At 53.7% G+C, this 12,500-nt stretch overlaps 1 protein-coding gene across 50 annotated transcripts in view; it reads left to right on the top strand.

The window, feature by feature from the left end:
• The window catches only part of LOC113806204 (ensconsin), a 366,330-nt gene that overhangs the window by 261,182 nt on the left and 92,648 nt on the right, over positions 1-12,500 (top strand). For 4 of the 50 annotated variants that reach the window (XM_070127955.1, XM_070127944.1, XM_070127951.1 and 1 more), the window contains exon 1: positions 4,055-4,198. The exons of 43 other annotated variants lie outside the window; for them this stretch is intronic. The gene's annotated coding sequence lies outside the window, so the exon portion shown is untranslated. Of the gene's footprint in view, positions 1-4,052; positions 4,199-12,500 lie in introns of those variants that run through there. 3 more of the 50 variants (XM_070127922.1, XM_070127963.1, XM_070127969.1) reach the window with 3 other exon arrangements.

Genomic DNA, 12,500 nt, shown 5'->3' with positions numbered 1-12,500 from the left:
CCCGGAGGACCAGCGAGGGCCGTGGTTCTGTGGGAGTGGTGACCACGGGGTAGACGACCCCTGCCGTCTCAGAGGGTTTTACTGCTCTCCCGACATTTGGCTCGAGAAGGTCGGCCCCGAGGTCGTCTTGGAAGTTACCTCGGCACCGAGGAAGGTTAAGAGGGTCGTGCTCTAACCAGCCTGGAGGAGGTCACGATCCTGCGCTCTCAGGCTTCGCTCGCCCCTTGCGATGGCTGTGGGAAAGGGGCGCGCTTGGGTGGTAGTTATTGCGGTAACAATGATAATGATTATATTTATGGCTAAGCATAAACAAAAAACAATGTTGTAATTATGAAAAAAAATGCAATTGCATGTGTTTTGCATGTGTACGTAGTGTCTGGTCGTTAAAACTTTTTCTAAGGAAAAAAGTGGATGCGAGACTACCGACGTTGATTTAAAAAAACATTTAAAGGCATTTCTTGGCAAACTACACATCTCTCTGTGATATTTAAAGCCCAATGAACACTGCGCCACCTGCTAATGGCATTCTCACGGACGTAATTAAATGCCATTCAGGAATCTGACACCGATAAGATTACCTACAGGTGACGGCGCACCCACAGCGTAGAGAGATGGTTGACTGAGAGAGCGAGGCATTAAGGCAAGGAGGCAAGGAGGCAAGCAGGCGAGGAGGCAGGCAGGCAGGCAGGCAGGCAGGCAGGCAGGCAGGCAGGCAGGCAGGCAGACAGACAGACAGACAGACAGACAGACAGACAGGCAGGCAGGCAGGCAGGCAGGCAGGCAGGCAGGCAGGCAGGCAGGCAGGCAGGCAGGCAGGCAGGCAGGCAGGCAGAAAAAAGGATGTGAGTGGTAAGTTTTGATACCCAGAGGGAGCGCAGGTGAGACAGCCCTCGGAGGCCCCTTCATTCTCGATCTGATAACGGATGCTAACTACCTCAGGCGGGCTCTTGTACGCCCACATGCGCGCCCACGACTCATAGCGGGCGCGCAGGTGAGGCGCAGCTTAGTAAGGCAGTCGATGAACTTGGGCGGCGTAAGGGAAAGCGCGCCCTACTTTTCCCGAAGGGTGTTTTGCAGCTCAGGGATATGCTACTCCCGCCCACGACAGCCAGCTTAGCCAAGGACGTGAGTGTGGCATTTAAATGACTCAGCCTCCATTATTACCTTAATGACGCCTAAGTGTGCATTGCGATAGCGTGGGCGGGGGCGGCGGTGCCTCGCGCAGGATCCCACTCGCACGGCGACGCACATCCACGCTTAATTTGTCCTAGGAAACCCGTGAAGGAGTTTACACTAATGTGATGGTCGATGAAGTGGACCGCAGGGGGACTTTGGGCGGCGAGGGGCGTGAGCAGATTCGAATTCTATTCCGAATGGGCGTGATGCGTCGGGGGAGCGAGTGTTGCTCGGCGGAAGGGGTGTTGCGGGGCGGGCGAGCGCAGGAAGGGGACGGCAGGGCGGCCGGCGGAGAGCGAACGATCGCTGCGCAACACTTTGGGCCCCGATTAATTGCTCCGGCTGGGCGGGAAGGGGCGCGACTGCTGTCATTGGCGACGCATTAGGCGACCGCTTCGTGGTGATTGAAGTAATAGTCACGCCGTTATTTTCATCGTCGCCACCCTCCTCCCCGACACAGGCAATATCACCATCATCTTCATCACCTTCATCGTCTTCATCTTTATCATCATCACCATCATCATCATCTTCATCACCATCACCTTCATCATCATCATCACAATCATCTTCATCATCATCAGTCATCATCATCATCATCATCATCATCATCATCACCACAATCATCTTCATCACCATCACCTTCTTCATCATCATCAGTCATCATCATCATCACCATCATCTTCATCACCATCACCTTCATCATCCTCAATGTAAGTTTGCCCTCATTTCCCCCTTCATCGCAGTCACTGGTGATCGTCGGATGGCCCCGTTAACCGACTTGTATAAGCCTTCATGAACCGAGGATAGTCCTCATTCGCGCGGCCAGGCGGGGGTCCGCCCATCTGGACGACCTACTCCGCCCATGGACTCACTGCCCACGCTTCCATAACCGGTACTTCCACTAACTCTTCCTCTCTTCCCCTCCCCCCGCTCCCCCAACCCAAAGGGAGCCTCTGTTTCATTATCTTTTCCTAAACTCCTTTTGATATCGTCTCTCTCTCTCTCTCTCTCTCTCCCTCCCTTCCTCCCTCTCTCCCTCTCTCCCTCCCTCCCTCTCTCCCTCTCTCCCTCCCTCCCTCCCTCCCTCTCTCCCTCTCCCTCTCCCTCTCCCTCTCCCTCTCATCCTCTCACCCTCTCACCCTCTCTCCCGCTCTCCCTCTCTCCCGCTCTGTCACCCGCTCTCCCTCTCTCCCTCTCTCCTTCTCACCCCTTCTCTCCTTCTCACTCCTTCTCTCCTTCTCACCCCTTCTCTCCTTCTCACCTCTTCTCTCTCCTCTTCTCATCCCCCGCTCGCTCTTTTTCTCTTTCTCTATCATTTACTCTTTCTCTTTACTCGCCCAGTCTCCCCCTTGTCTTCCCTCACACCTTTATTTTCCTCACTCCGTCCCTCCCTCTCCTCCTGTTGCTCTTCCCCTAAGCTCTTTCGCGTCTTCTCACTCACCTTCCGCCCATTCCCTTCTCTCCGTCGACGCTTCCCGCCCGTAATTGTTTCTTCCTTTCCTCCCCTGTTTCCTGCCGGCCTCCCTTTCCACCGGCCCCCCTGTCATCTCTCGGAACGTGGCGCGGGCGTAAGGTGGCTCCGATATTAGATGGGGAAATGTACACTGTATTGATGTCTGATGTCCCCGCCGCCCGCGCGAACGTTGCCAACACAAAATATTGCGCGGTAGAGCTTTAAGTTATTGATTCTGGCGGGATGCAGTTATCACTATGTGTCAAAGTTTTGTTTGTTTTCTGTTTTGTACTCGTTTGCTTACCTCGCCCTGCCAACCCCTCCCCCCCCTTTCCCCTTCCTTTTTCCTTCTCCCCTCCCCCCCCTCCTCCCACCACTTGCTACGTTCCTTCTCTGATGAGTGCTTTTTCGTGTGCGTCTGGGATGAGAACGGGAGGTGAACGGCCAGGCCGACGCTTCATTACGTATTGGCGTATTCACTTCAGGAGTAGTGCTGCTGCTGCTGTTGTTGATGATGGTGATGATGATGATGATGATGATGATGATGATGATGATGATGATGTTGATGTTTTGTATGTGTGTGAGTGTGTGTGTGTGTAAGAGAGAGAGTGTGTGTGTGTGTAAGAGAGAGAGTGTGTGTGTAAGAGCATGAGTGTGAGTGTGTGTGAGTGTGAGTGTGAGTGTGAGTGTGAGTGTGAGAATGTGTGTGTGTGTGTGTGTGTGTGTGTGTGTGTGTGTGTGTGTGTGTGTGTGTGTGTGTGTGTGTGTGTGTGTGTGTGTGCGTGTGATTAGGTGATTGTGTGATTAGGTGTGTGTGTGTGTGTGATTAGGTGTGTGTGTGTGTGATTAGGTGTGTGTGTGTGTGTGGTTAGGTGTGTGTGTGTGTGATTAGGTGTGTGTGTGATTAGGTGTGTGTGTGTGTGTGATAAGGTGTGTTTGTGTGTGATTAGGTGTGTGCATTTGTGTGTTTCTAAGTATTTCTACGTGTGTGGGAAAGCTACATGGAGTGGAAGAATTATGGAAAAAAATAAATTAATGAATGAAGTGTCTGGCGTTAGAGGGAAGGTTGGAGATAGAGAGAGTGAGTTAGTTTTGTTAGTGATTTTTTGTATGTTTGTGAGTGTGTGTGTAAAAAGAGAGAGAGAGAGAGAGAGAAGAGAGAGAGAGAGAGAGAGAGAGAGAAGAGAGAGAGAGAGAGAGAGAGAGAGAGAAGAGAGAGAGAGAGAGAGAGAGAGAGAGAGAGAGAGAGAGAGAAAGCGGGGAGGGCAGAGATGGAAGGAACGAGAGATGGCAAGAGAGAGTGGGATGAAATATATGGTTAGAAGGAAGGGAATGGAGCGAAAGGAAAGTGATGATGATGAAGGAGATGGTGGTGTGGTGCGATGCCTGGGTGGTGGAGGTGGTAGTGGTGGCGGTGGTGGAGGAGGTGGTGGTGGTGGCGAGGCAGCCCGCGCGCTCTCAGCTTTAGTCTGGCCTCGCCCGTTGCTCTCGTCAGGCACGCGGCACTACTGCACCGTCGGCGCCCCCTGCGAGTGTCGGCATCAGTAGTACTTCAGGAAAGGGACGCAGGTTGTGAACGTAACGCCTTGTGCGTGGGCGTCTGCTGCCACGGCCATCGCGCTGTAGCACCTCGGGATGTGTCCAGTGTTGTGTTTGCTGACTGTGCACATGTTTCTGTGTGGTGGTCTTTCCCAGTTCTGAAAATAACGGAGGGAACTAGACAATAGCGACCCCACCTTTTTGAAAATTATAAGAACGGAGAAAGGAAATCATTCGTCTGCAGAACGTTGATCATTCAGGTTCCAAAATCTACGCAGATACGCTTCTTTCTAGACGTCGTTTCATTTGTTTATTTTTTCATATACGGATTTCCTTTAATCCCAGTAAGAGTAGATACACGTGCCTCCTGAACATGTGAGCTGACATAAGATTTTGCCAGCATCCGATGTGAGTATTTAGACCAGGTGCTAACCGGTAATTATAGCAGCAAGTGCATAGTGTTCATGTTGTACAGTTGCCACCAGCACAGCGCCACCTTCAGCCATCTGGCGGAGCGCACCCCGGCCCCACGACTTGAAACAGCTGATCCATGATCCATGTGTCTCGTAATAGATCTGGCCGTCTCGTGATTAGTGTTTGTTCATTATAAGTGTTTTCCAGGAGAAAAGTCTGAGTCTATTAGTGGACTGTGTAACTTGAAGTTGGTTTGTGATTGTGCGGTGTTAGCTTTTTCAGGAGTGAGTCATGCGTTTCAGAGATGAGTCACGTGGACGGGATCTGTATTGTAATGATGTAAGTGGCGTCTGTTCTGGAGGCTGCTCGGCGGCGGTAACACGGGGGGATTGGAGCGAATGGGACGTGGGAGGTGGAGGAGCGGCGAGGAGGGGAACGAGGGCGAGGGAAGGCTGCTTCTCGGGAACGGCAGCGGGAGAGGGACTGTCAGCTGATCACGAGCGCTTGGGCGGAGAAAGGAAGGGAGTTCGAACGAGCAAAGGCTGAGCCCCAGTGTCCACGACCCGCGCTCGCTCTCCCTGCCACGGGGAACCCCCTGGGGCGTCCTGCCCGCGTACTGCTACGTTCGTCTTTAAGGCGGCGGAAACCTTTTTTCCAACGTGGGCGCGGGAGCCTGCTGGGATGGAACGGCGGAGACGATAAGGAACTGCAACGACAAGCGGCAGCGGCGGGCGTGGTGAAGGAGGAGCGAGCGATGGTCGTGTTGGCTGAGGGATGCTCCGGGCGTGTTAGTGGTCCATGGAGTGGGTTATGAGATGTATCCGGCCCAGCTTTCACAGCACGGACGTGACGGGGCTGGCGCGGTGTGACACCTGTCCTGACATCTCGCTTTGTTTGTCACGCCAGCGCTCGTTCGAGAGGATGCGGGGAGAGGCCGCCCATCCATGTCACGCAGGAGGGCGTGGGTGGTGGTCCTGCTCGAAGTCCTTGTCGAGATGGACATGATGGCGGTGGCATGGCGACTTGACGCTAGTTGCGAGCCAGTCTCTCTGTCTATCGCTCCAGTTTTGCTTTAATGAGTGCGGGGACACGCGTGCGGCTTGTGCATTTGCTGGATTGAACGCGCCGTGCGTGTGCCACGAAGACGCCCGAAAGGTCGCAGCGGCAACACCTGGCGCTTCACGTCCCAGCGAGGTGAAGAAGCCCCCACCCCAGCCCTCAACCCCATCCATGTGCTACACAATATTGGCAAGCCGCCAGGAGCGCCTCGTGCAGGAAGTACACCAACTGGAATCGGAACGTAACGGGGCTCGGGCGCTCGGGACGTTACTCTGGTGTAAAGTTTGATTTTTCGTTCTTCCTCTTCCTCCTTTCCTATCCTCTCTGCTCCATTCTCTTTACTCATCTCTCTCTCCCACGTCCTAGCTTGCGTAGAGTCAATAGATAACATCTTTACAGAGAACTTTAACTTTCAACCCCCCCCCTCTCTCTCTCTCTCTCTCTCTTTCTCTCTCTCTCTCTCTCTCTCTCTCTCTCTCTCTCTCTCTCTCTCTCTCTCTCTGTATCTATCTTTCTTTCTCTCCCTCTCCTCTCTCTCTCTCTCTCGTCTCTCTCTCTCTCTCGTCTCTCTCTCTCTCTCGTCTCTCTCTCTCTGTCTTTCTCGTCTCTCTCTCTCTCTCTCTCTCTCTTTCTTTCTTTTTTTCTCTCTCTCTCTTTCTTTCTCGTATCTCTCTCTCTCTCTCTCTTTCTCGACTCTCTCTCTCTTTCTCGTCTCTCTCTCTCTTTCTCGACTCTCTCTCTCTTTCTCGTCTCTCTCTCTCTCTCTCTCTCTCTCTCTCTCTCTCTCTCTCTCTCTCTCTCTCTCTCTCTCTTCTCTCTTTATCGTCTCTCTCTCTTTCTCTCTTTCTCGTCTCTCTCTCTCTCTTTCTCGTTTCTTTCTCTTTCTCGTTTCTCTCTCTTTTTCTCGTTTCTCTCTCTCTTTCTTGTTTCTTTCGCTCTCGTCTCTCTCTCTCTCTCTTTCTCTCTCTCTCTCTCTCTCTCTCTCTCTCTCTCTCTCTCTCTCTCTCTCTCTCTCTCTCTCTCTCTCTCTCTCTCTCTCTCTATCTATCTATCTATCTATCTATCTATCTTTGTGTGTGTCTGTGTTTATTGTGTGTGTATCTATTGATCTCTCCCTATATATTTTTTTTTCTCTCTTTTTCCTTTACACTCAACGGGTACTGTTGTGCCACTTATCAAGGCAAGGAATGTTTGTTGAGTTCACTGCGTACAAACCGCTGATTTATATACTGAATATGCACAGAAAGTGCGTCGCTTAGAGGGGAAAGTGTGCGACATCGCGCGCCGTAACATCTTTATATGGGGGCATTTCGTGTCCTAGCCTGGAGTTCCGGTTTATCAAATATTCAAATAGCGGTGGCGTAGATTGTGGCGTTGTCGGCTCTGAAATGTTCGGTTGTTAATGCTGCAAGGATGGTTGGTTGGCTGCGGGACTGGAGAGATGGAGAGACGGAGGGTGTGGGAGATGGAGAGACAGAGGGTGTGGGAGATAGAGAGACAGAGGGTGTGGGAGATGGAGAGACGGAGGGTGTGGGAGATGGAGAGACGGAGGGTGTGGGAGATGGAGAGACGGAGGGTGTGGGAGATGGAGAGACAGAGGGTGTGGGAGATGGAGAGACGGAGGGTGTGGGAGATGGAGAGACAGAGGGTGTGGGAGATGGAGAGACGGAGAGTGTGGGAGATGGAGAGACGGAGGGTGTGGGAGATGGAGACGGAGGGTGTGGAGATGGAGAGACGGAGAGTGTGGGAGATGGAGAGACAGAGGGTGTGGGGAGATGGAGAGACGGAGAGTGTGGGAGATGGAGAGACAGAGGGTGTGGGAGATGGAGAGACGGAGGGTGTGGGAGATGGAGAGACGGAGGGTGTGGGAGATGGAGAGACGGAGGGTGTGGGAGATGGAGAGACGGAGGGTGTGGGAGATGGAGAGACGGAGGGTGTGGGAGATGGAGAGACAGAGGGTGTGGGAGATGGAGAGACGGAGGGTGTGGGAGATGGAGAGACGGAGGGTGTGGGAGATGGAGAGACGGAGGGTGTGGGAGATGGAGAGACGGAGGGTGTGGGAGATGGAGAGACGGAGGGTGTGGGAGATGGAGAGACGGAGGGTGTGGGAGATGGAGAGACGGAGAGTGTGGGAGATGGAGAGACAGAGGGTGTGGGAGATGGAGAGACGGAGGGTGTGGGAGATGGAGAGACGGAGGGTGTGGGAGATGGAGAGACGGAGGGTGTGGGAGATGGAGAGACGGAGGGTGTGGGAGATGGAGAGACGGAGGGTGTGGGAGATGGAGAGACGGAGGGTGTGGGAGATGGAGAGACGGAGAGTGTGGGAGATGGAGAGACGGAGGGTGTGGGAGATGGAGAGACGGAGGGTGTGGGAGATGGAGAGACGGAGGGTGTGGGAGATGGAGAGACGCGGTCGGGGCCGGAGGGGAGGGCGGAAGTGATCCCGACAATATTAGTGTGGGAGGAATTTAGGAGGGCGAGTGTAGAAGACGCCAGTGGGAAAGATACGCTCGCGCCTTGTGAGGAAAACGGCGAAACAGAAGACGGCTAATCTTGTCTCGTGTCGAAATATTTTATTCGTTTTGAATATATTGTTCGTGGGTTATTTTCATTTTGCTGTGAAATGTTCAGTAGTTATCTCTGACGCACATTCAACGCCAGAACTAAGCTATATAAAACTATTTTTACATGTATTTGTAAGTGGGATCAGTAAACGTCCTTAAAATCTGTAAAGTTCTGTAACCAACGATGGCCCACCAATTCCGCAGAGAACAGCTTTGTGTTTATTGCTTCATTGGTGTGTCCGGGAGGGATCGCTTTCCGTTTTGCGCCGCAAAGACTTCACGATACAACTGCGCGGACCCCCCTCCCCCCTCCCCTCCCCCTGCTTGTGATATAACGCAAAGCTGGCCGAAGACGACTCTTGTACGGTATCATCCGTAGGGTTTCCGCAGCGTTGTTATTTAGAACAAAGGTGATCACGAAGCCATCTTCATTGCATGGATGTAGAATTTAGAATTGACCTTTGCGAAAGTTTGACTTTTAGTTTCGAGGATTCGCGTGGCTTTGGGAGGAGTAAAGAGGAAGGTGTAGAGCAAGGGCGCTGTGGGGGCGGCAGGGTGTTGGTTAGCGTGATGATGGCAGTACCGGTGATCCTGCCGGGACTTTACCTGATCCTGCGAGCGATATTAATAAGATAAGGCGAGTCTCTTCCCCCCTGCGTGATCAATACGTCACCTCGCTGTCACGTGACCTCGGGCGACTTCCGTGCAACGTCACAGCCATGCACCACACCGTCTGCCAGCGAGCAGCGTCACCACCCATGGAGAATGTTCCCATACATGCGAGGCCGGAGGTCTTCTCGCCGATCCTCGCCGCAGGCACGCCGCGTCCTGGCGTCTTTAATGTGTACTCGCACGCCAGTCGTGGGGGAGGAGCTCGCGCTATTTACTCGGCCCGCAAGGAAAAAAGAAAACCTTTCTGGTGACGTTTTGCGTGGGCGTCAGCTTTAGGCCGAGACAAGGGGAAGAGGGAGGAATGGCGACGGAGTGCGGGCACAGAGGGAGGAAAATGCGAAAGGGAGCTCCCACGAAAGGCGAAAGGAGCTCCCACGAAAGGCGAAAGGGAGCTCCCACGAAAGACTTGCTGTTAACTGTGGCTTTTCACATCGACTCTGACCGCCCAGTGTTTGCGGTTGGGAGGAGCGGGCCTCCTACGGGGGCGCTGTGCTCTCGGGCCTGGTCCTGGAAGGAGCCTCCAGCCTCTCTTTCCGCCTCCGCCTTCCCGCTCTTCTTCCTTACACCCTCCCCTTCCTCCTCCACCTCACCCCTCTCGCTTTTCTTCCTTCCTTACATCCTCCTCTTCCTCCTAAACCTCGCCCCCTCCTCCTCCTACACCTCCTCCCTTCTCCCGCTCTTCTTTCTTCCTTACCCCCTCCCCCTTCCTGCCTCCACCCCTCACCCCTCTCGCTTTTCTTCCTTCCCTTGTCCTCCTCTTCCTCCTAAACCTCGCCCCCTCCCTCCTCCTCACACCTCCTCCCTCCTCCTCCTCCTACACCTCCCTCCCTCCTCCTCCTCCTACACCCTCCTCCCTCCTCCTCCCCTCCTACACCCTCCTCCCTCCTCCCTCCTCCCTACACCTCCTCCCTCCCCCTCCTCCTACACCTCCTCCCTCCTCCCGCTCTTCTTTCTTCCTTACCCCCTCCCCTTCCTCCTCCACCTCACCCCCTCTCGCTTTTCTTCCTTCCTTACATCCTCCTCTTCCGTCTTTTGGCTTCTTCCTCTTCTTTCGCAGCCTCCTCCTTCCCCTCCCCCCATCTCATACTCCTTCGCCTTCCACCTCCTCTCCATTCCTTACCACGCTTTGTAATCATCCTAAATGTTCTTTCTCGTCTCCGCGGCCGCCACCCACTTCGCCGGCGCCTCCGTGCTTCATCCTCCCTCCTGTTCTTCTAGGGCTCGTGGGCTGGGAGGATCGTGCTCTTTCGACGTTTCTGGTTTCTTTTATATGTGTATTTCTTGTGTGTATGGATTCTTACTCCATTGCTTAAATATGGCCGGTCATTACGGTGACGCAATCCCCCGAAAGGAAGCGGGCGTGGGAATGGCTTTGATTCGTCTGCAGAGCATTTATTCGGATTTTTTGCACTTCAGCATGAGGAGGATGCAAATGAGAAGAAAGAAGGTGAGGCTGTGAGCAGCATGCAAATGAAATGTGAAATATTTACTGTAGGAGCGAAACGCCCGCGAGCAGTCGCTTGCAACATGGGCGCACCTGATTCTACTTCGTATCGAGATAGGTAGTACGTCGCAATGCAGATGTTTTTGCCACGGGTCGCATGTGTGTTCCTTGTCTCTTTTTATCTTGGAATCTGGTGCGTTACCTGGCATTGTTGCCTGCATGCACTATCAACTGCTCATCAATGCACTTGAGTCCGGGACATCCCGATGCCCAGCTGACATCAAGCTGCTGATGCTAGGTCTGGGAGAGGAGCTCCCTCTTCTGCGCCTGTGGTAAATTTGGATTCAGAATGGCTGGATTGTGTAGTTGGATAACGCATTCACTCTCAGTCACTCATTCACTCTCCCACCCTCTCATCCACTCACTCACTTATACTCCCTCACTTGTACTCTCTCACTCTCTCCCTCCCTCCCTCCCTCCCTCCCTCCCTCCCTCCCTCCCTCCCTCCCTCCCTCCCTCCCTCCCTCCCTCCCTCCCTCCCTCACCCTCACCCTCACCCTCTCCCTCCCTCCCCCTTCATACTCCATATGAACTCCACCGACAATTTCCAAAGGAGGAGTATTAAAGTACCGCGTCAGACGCGGGCGGGCCAGGAGAGAGGGAGCGGCGAGGGCCCGGAAGGGCATCGTGCAAATTTGATTGAACTTCCAGCGTGATCCGCCTCGACGCCGCTCTCTTCGTCCCGCGTCTGCCTGGCCTGCTCGGGACCCGCCTGGGCCACAAGGGAGATGGAGAGTATACTCGGCTTTTTAATTGCTGTGTCAGAGTATATCGTGTTGCATGCTAATATGAGCTAGTTGTTGAAGTCACAAGTTATATTACGGAAATGCTTTCTACAATCTCTTATTGAAGGCTGAAACTGGATCCATAAGAAGCCAAGGAGATAGTAACACGGCGGCGCTGTCGTTTGTGGTTGGATACTTGTGGCTCCGGCGGCCTCCTCTCTCACTCGCCCGCCGTGCCCCGAAAGCACACTCGGTCCTTCTTGTACGTGTTACGAGCGTTCGGACGTGCCTCGCTAATTAGTGTACAGGGTATCCTTGTAGCTCAAGCCCGGGAGATGTGCAATGGGCGTAGGGAAGAGGCAAAGGGCCGGCGGTGTTCAGGGGCAGGAATTCAGACACATTGTTTGGGATTAGGATTAATCCCGCGGATTAAAATACCTGGATCATACAGGCTTTCATAGATCTGTGTCAAGGTTCCGGACTGCATGCTCCCGACTCCCGGGGATCCCTGGATCAGCCCCTGGATCGGCCTCGCGGGGGACTGGTCCTTCCGCTAAGTGTTTGCGTGCGCCTTGGCTGATGGGTATGTGTGTGCACGCGCAGAGAGGGAAAGGGGAGAAGTAGAGGCAGAGGTAAAGGAAGGAAGAGGGGAGGACGGGTAATGCTTGAGGGGAAGCGCCGTTAATGGCTGAACTTAGGGGCCGGAACGAGACAAACTCCGTGTCGGAGCATAACGCGAAGGGCACTTAGGAGACAGAATCACTAGGCTGATGAGCGAGACGTAGGAGCAGAAGAGAAGAATGAGCGCAGACAAAGCCGTCGACGGAAACGTCATTTGCATTCTCTGGCTGAGAAGTTAAAAGGTGAGCCGTGCCTCGTGTCGTGTGAGAAGTAGGCGGGGCCACATTACAGGTTATACTCAGAGCGTTGTATAAGTAGATGTACACGCGCATCAAAACACACACACTCTCACACCCACGCTCTCACTCTCACTCACTCACTCACTCACTCACTCACTCACTCACTCACTCACTCACTCACTCACCCACCCACCCACCCACCCACTCACTCACTCACCCACTCACTTACTGACCCACCCACTCACTCACTCACTCACTCACTCACTCACTCACTCACTCACTGACACACACACACACACACACACACACACACACACACACACACACACACACACACACACACACACACACACACACACACACACACACACACACACACACACAGAGAGAGAGTGAAGGTTTGCGCTGCGAGACTAAGTACATCGCGACGAAGAGCAAAGATGAGCCATCGAGGGCGTGCACCGGGACACCTCCGCCATTACCTGATTGCCTCGTTAGGGCGTGGTCGGCTGCGAGGTTGGGCGCCGCGAAAAA

This window comes from Penaeus vannamei, chromosome 12, assembly GCF_042767895.1.
Source record: "Penaeus vannamei isolate JL-2024 chromosome 12, ASM4276789v1, whole genome shotgun sequence".
NCBI classification, from domain to species: Eukaryota; Metazoa; Arthropoda; class Malacostraca; order Decapoda; family Penaeidae; genus Penaeus; species Penaeus vannamei.
Note: the sequence above shows the minus strand (reverse complement) of the source record. Positions and strands in the feature narration are given on the sequence as shown.